Source organism: Silene latifolia, chromosome 8 (assembly GCF_048544455.1).
Source record: "Silene latifolia isolate original U9 population chromosome 8, ASM4854445v1, whole genome shotgun sequence".
Lineage (NCBI taxonomy): Eukaryota > Viridiplantae > Streptophyta > Magnoliopsida > Caryophyllales > Caryophyllaceae > Silene > Silene latifolia.
Window position 1 is genome coordinate 44,162,266 of NC_133533.1, and position 6,487 is coordinate 44,168,752.

Below are 6,487 nucleotides of genomic sequence, written 5' to 3' on the forward strand. Positions count from 1 at the left end.
TCATTGGTTTTAGGTTCCAGAATCGTCTCTCTGATACCACTTTGTAATACCCCCACATACCAAGGTGCCTTACCAAGGACCACCCTAGCATGAGAGACTGTTACCATCTCGGTTGCCCGAGGCTAGTATATCAAAAGTAACCATTCCAAAACATTTATTAAAGTATATAAAGTTAAAGATTACATTGTCTTAAAACAAACCCAAAATAAATGTATATGAATCTTAATACAACTGAAATCAAAGACAACTAAAATCGTAACGCGGAAGCTAGACTCGAAGTGATGACATCCCATCTTGTCCCCGTAGCTAAAGACAACCATCACCTGTCATAATCTGCTCACCATCCTCGAATGGATCACCATAGTTTTATAAAACAACAATGGGGTCAATTCACTGCATATTTAAGATAAGCAAAATACAACAATATCGATAACAATTATTTCGCAACCATACTCCATTCCCAATCAAGTCACATAACTGATTACACACTTAAGTCTGTAGTCCTGCCAGATTGCTGCCGCGACAGATAATCCACACCGCCAGTGGGGGACCGCAGCCTTGCCCACCTAAGCCTCGCTCATCGCACGAAGCAATAAACCATGTTCCTTAATGTGCACATCCCCTTTTGTGGCGGGTTCCACAAGGGGCGAATCAAGGGCGTGAAGTCACTCCCACAAGTGACGCCACTCGGCCGAGGACGCACCTCACAATCATAGTCAATCCATCACAACTCAATTACTCCAGAATACAATCAACAACAATATTATCATATCAATTAAATCAAAACATCAATCTTAAATCAATTACGCAATCAACTGAGTAGGAAAACTCTACCTTAGCACAAATCCGATTACGAGTCAACAAGTAAGCTAGAACTGCTCTTCTACGAATTCTCCACCTAACAACAATCATACAATCCAATCATAACATGCAAAACATACCTTTTCCTAATTTCCAATCACTAGGTTAAAACCCTAAAAGACAAAACTGACAAAGCTATAAGACTAGTGACTTACCGACGCAATCGACGCAAGAGAGAAAAGGATAAGGACTCACGAACAATCGACGATCTTGGGAGAGATTAGAGATGATTATAGTTATGTAGGAATGTTTTAGGTTTTTGTAAAAGTGAAAAGTGAAACTATTAAAACGTAATTTATAACTCTAATCGTCTTTAATCAAACCGCGGAAATAATTCTTGTCAGACCCGATACTCGGTCGAGTATTGAGAATACTCGGTCGAGTATTACTATACTTGGACAACAGTGGTGGAGGCAGGGGCGAAGTGGTAATGATATAAGGTACACTCAACGACATTTCGGAAATTTTATCTAAAAATTCCTAAAATTTAATCCGCCAGAGGAGCGAGCACTATAGAATTGTAGGATCCCTAAATAATGTTTTAATTGAAGTTGGAAAGACTCTAAAGTAAAGTATGACTTCCATGAGCGCTATAGAATTGTGACTCAAGAAAATGCAAGAGTTTTCACTAATATTATGTGATCAGTTGATAAGTCCATTTTATATATACTTTTCTCCCATATTTAGCTTGGTTTTATATTTAATTTGCGCTTTAGGAGAGATTTATTGAGCTAATATTGCCTTTGGTAGTATTCTTCAATTTTATTGTCTTATGTAGGAATTGGAGCGGTTTTCCGTCATTTTCTAACGCTTTGGCAAATCCCGAGTAAGGCGGAGCTAATTACGAGTATTTGAGCTAAAAATGACAAGCCATATTATTTGGTGGACAAAACAAATAAAATGAAGCTCAAAATGAAGATTAAAGAGCAAGTTTAGGATTCCATATTGGAAGAGGCATTAAGAGCAAAAATTGGATTCCTTGTGCTAATTAATCAAGAATTGCAGGAAAATTAAGAGTATGCTTAAGATGCCATTTTGAATTCCATATGAGCATTCAACCGGAGGAATTAAGGAGCATTAAGACATAGCATTGGATTCCTTTGCAAATTTTACTCCCTTATTTCATATATAAGGGGTGCTAATCTCACACACTTAGGCATCCAATTTTACACAATGCCCATTACGTTCTAGTTCACAAAATTCTCTAAATTTCAGATTAGTTTAGTCAAAAGGTTAGGTTCAAATTAGTTTAGTTTTTATTTATGTTGTTTACATTTCCCTTTAAACATTTCAAGTTATAATTCAATTTCCATTACAAGTTATTTATATTTCATTCCTTGTTCTTCATATGGAAGTTCTTCCATTATCAAGGTAATTTCATTTCTTGCATTATTTTTATTATTCATTTGTCATTAGATAATTTACATTATGCCCAAGTAATTTCCTTAGTCTAGGGATTAAGGAAGCCATGCTAAATAACTAATCACAATTGTTAAAATGAGATGTCATGATATTAAAATAGTTTCTATAACATGTTTGCATTATATTGTTTAATCTTTGGTTATTGGCCGTAATAGTAGATTAAATTTTTTAATTCGTTCTATAAGTCAAGAGGCACGGAATTGAATTAGACTAAACATGCTATAGTAGAACGACCTAGCCATATCGAGAGATCGTTTGGACCCGGTCTATGGTCGACGCTAATATCGAGAGGTGGGTGTCTAAAGGCCTAAACTATTTATCATTATCAATGCATTTCTAAATTAACATGACTAATTAGTAATTTGCATGTGTGACCCAATTTCCCTAAACGCTTTCTTTATTATTATTTTCATTTTATTTGCATAACCAACCAACCAACAACCGATAAACCGACCTCGATAGAATTCACCCCATAACAACTAATAAACAACTCCCGTCACTTTGTGTTCGACCCCTATTACTACATTAATTTATGTCTAGGGAATTTATCTTTGATTAGGTGTGCGACAAAGCATATCATCAGTCGCTGACAACCTTGAGGATAACCAACCAAGGCAGTTAGTAAGGGTATTACAAGAGATGAAAGGTCTCTTAAGCACTACATAGAAGACTTTTTTTAAAGATGTAGCCATTTAGAATATTTGATTGATAAGCATAATAGCTTGAATGAGCCATTGTACAATTTGTTAAATAATGGGTTCCAAAAAGTTAACGCTAAAATCAACAGAAAAAGTATTAGCGGCGTGCCTAGAACTACTACTACTATGATGTACGGAGTATTATTTGTGTCATGAGAATACTTTAGTTTTGGAAACCTGAATAGTGGAAAATAGGCTAGGATTAAAAAGTTGACAAGAATTTTATTTTATTTTAGAAAATGTTATCGTGGTTGGAGAATGTTATTGTACGTGGTGAATAATATAGTATAACAAATGATATAGCATATATCAACTATAATAAGTAGGACTGAGTAAAATCGGATATCCGATCCAAATTTCAAAATCGGATCGGATATCCGGATTTAAAATTATCATTTTTCCTGATCCATATCCGATCCGAATAATTCGGATATTCGAAAATCTGGAGTCCGAAAATTCGGAGATCTAGATTTCAGAAACCAAATTTGATCCGGATTTAAATGTACAGTAAAAATTCCACTGAGGTCGGTGGTATTGGGCTATTGTCAGATTAAAACTAAAGGCAATTTTGGTCCATTTTGCATTTTGCAACTCACTAAAAAAGGTAACATCTTCGATCACATAAATTACAAGTCTTGATCGCATAAATTACAAGTTATATCGCATAAATTACAAGTCTTAATTGCATAAATTACAAATCTTTATTACAAATTTCAAAACTAGTCTAAAAACCACATAAAATAAACATAAAGTTTTTATTTTTTTTTCCGTTATACGGATTTTAAAAATACGCATCGGATTCGGAATCCGATTTTATGAAAATCAAAATGCACATCCGATCCAGTTTATTCGGAAAAAACTGGATCGGATATCCAATTTAAAAGGTATCCATATATTCGTATTTTTTTCGGATTTCGGATCGAATTCAGAAAAAATCAGATCGGAAATTTTTTGCTCAGCCCTAATAATAAGCACATTTTGTGGGCAGATAATTATGGGAGTTAGAACTATTGGCCTCAGTATGGATTATGGACAGTGAATAAGGAATCAAAAGATTATTACTACTTGAAAACACTGTATTTTCATAACTCTAGTTATATCAATTACACGCATCAAAATGAGACGAGAGATAGTTTAGCCATTTATCTTTTTGTTTTTTACCCCCCAACTCCCTAAGTCATTATAGCCTATATAAGGGCATTAGTTAAATTGTAATAATCTCACAAATCACAAGAGCTTAAAATATCTCGTAAATTTCACAAGAGTTTAACATCTCTCATAACTGGAGGCTTAAGGTACTTCACCACACCAGGGCATAATATCCCACACATGGTACGCTTAACATCCTAAAACCCGAGGGCTTAACATTCCTCAAACCAAGAGCTTAACATTTCTCATAGGCACGATTACAGTTAGTTGTGGATTTGTGGGAGTTAATTGATTATTGTAAGTTAGGCCGGATTAGTTGCTCTTGATAAACAATTAATAAAAGAAGAGGTTGACGTAGGGTTTTCATTTAGGTCGAACCATGTTAAAAATCGCGTTGTTATTTACTTTACGTACTTTGTCATTCATCGTCCCACGTATTAAATATGCAAGCTAGGCAAGATTAGAGCTTAACATCTCTCATAGCACACTTAGGGTTAGTCGTGGGAGTTAATTGTAGGGGTGATCAAAGGGTCCAAGCCCATTGGTCCGACCTGGCCTGACCCACTTTTTTGAAGAGCTTGGACCTTATATTTTGGCCCAAAAAAGATCAAGGTATTTTTGAGTCGGGTTTGGGCTAAGCGTTTGGCCCAAATTCTGGCCCAAATTCTGGCCCAACCCGGCCTATATTAATTAATAAAAGAATATTTTTTCTTATAAAGTTTGTTTAAGTAGCGTTAAAATTATAAATAACTCTTTAATGTATTTATTGAGATTTAAAAGTGATGTTTACATAACATATAGCATATCTACTAGACATCATTAAGCATTATAATGTGCTGATAGTTGTCTTTATTTTATTTTATTTTATTTTTGGAGAATAATTTATATGCTCTTCATCATATTTTGGAGAATAATTGAAGTTGAATGTCCGCTTCTGAATATTGTGCAAAAGAGAAACATGCAAAGTGGAGTTGAATGGAGGGACTATGTTATTAAAGTACTAGTTGAAGGTATTATCCTACTTTTCTCGTTCGTAAAGCAGTAAATTTTAGGCCCAAAATGCTCATTTAGGCCCGAAAGCCCATTTATCCAATAAGGGTCGTGTTGGGCTCGCTAAATAAGCCCGCACATTTGACCAACCTGCATATATGGGCCATTTTTATTATCTCGGCCCGGTCCAAGCCCGCATAAGCCCAGCCCATAATCATCTCTAATTGATTATATGTTGGGCTCTTGAACTCTACAGCTTGTGAGTTGTGATAATCTATTTGTTATTTTCCTTCCGATAAGCAGCAGCGAATTTTGCAGGTAATTGATTTGATGTTATTGGTTGTGTGATGCGTATTGATTTGATGTTATTGGTTGTGTGATGCGTGATCGGAATGGGCTGTTCGAGATGGAAAAGTAGAGATGTTAAATGGGAAGTGGTTGGAAGTAGGAAGAACACAGAGATCATGTGAAACAGCTAGTTTTGCTTGTGACGGGATTAAATGGGCTGTTCGAGATGGAAAAGTAGAGATGTTAAATGGGAAGTGGTTGGAAGTAGGAAGAACACAAAGATCATGTGAAACAAGTTTAGAGTTTTAACTTTGTAATCCCGTTAATCACTCGCGACTCTCACAAAAAGGGAGAGGGGATAAGGTGGGGCATCCCCATGTGTTTCCCACTCACCTTTCAATGGACATTTTATGAGAAGAAATGGCATCCGTCACAAGCTTGTGACGAATATCGCCGTCACAAATAAGAATTTGTGCATGTGAAAACACAAGTAAATAGGACTAGACAAGGTTTAGGAAGGAGTACAAACACGAGGTAGCACAACAACAACAACATTTCATCATCCAATCAATATATTCTCGAGTGTAATTAACTTGATTGGGTCCCACTATAAGTAACTTTCAAGAAAAACGAGGTTACTAATTAAGATGCCCCATTACATCGCATTAGTGATGATAATTGATAACTACATCCATTGATTTGACATGTCCCAACGATTAACATGGGATATATTCCAAGTCGTCATTGTATCTCCCGTCTATAGTTATAGACTACTATAGACGAACTAAATATTTACCCACTTTAAATATAAGCAATAAATTGCATGGTGTGGCTCAAAAATATATCACTTTAAGCATATTTAACCGGTCTATAATTATATCCATCTATAGTGAGACTAATTGAAGAAAGATTATAGGAGCAAATTCTAGCTAATCAAGCATAGTGGAGTGCTAATGGTTTCACTAATTCTCAGTTCGGACAGACTATTTCATTTGAAGATTTCAGACTACCTTATGTTAATGTGACCATTATACAACAAAATATTATAACTATGGTTTGTTGTTCAGGTAACGTTTTAT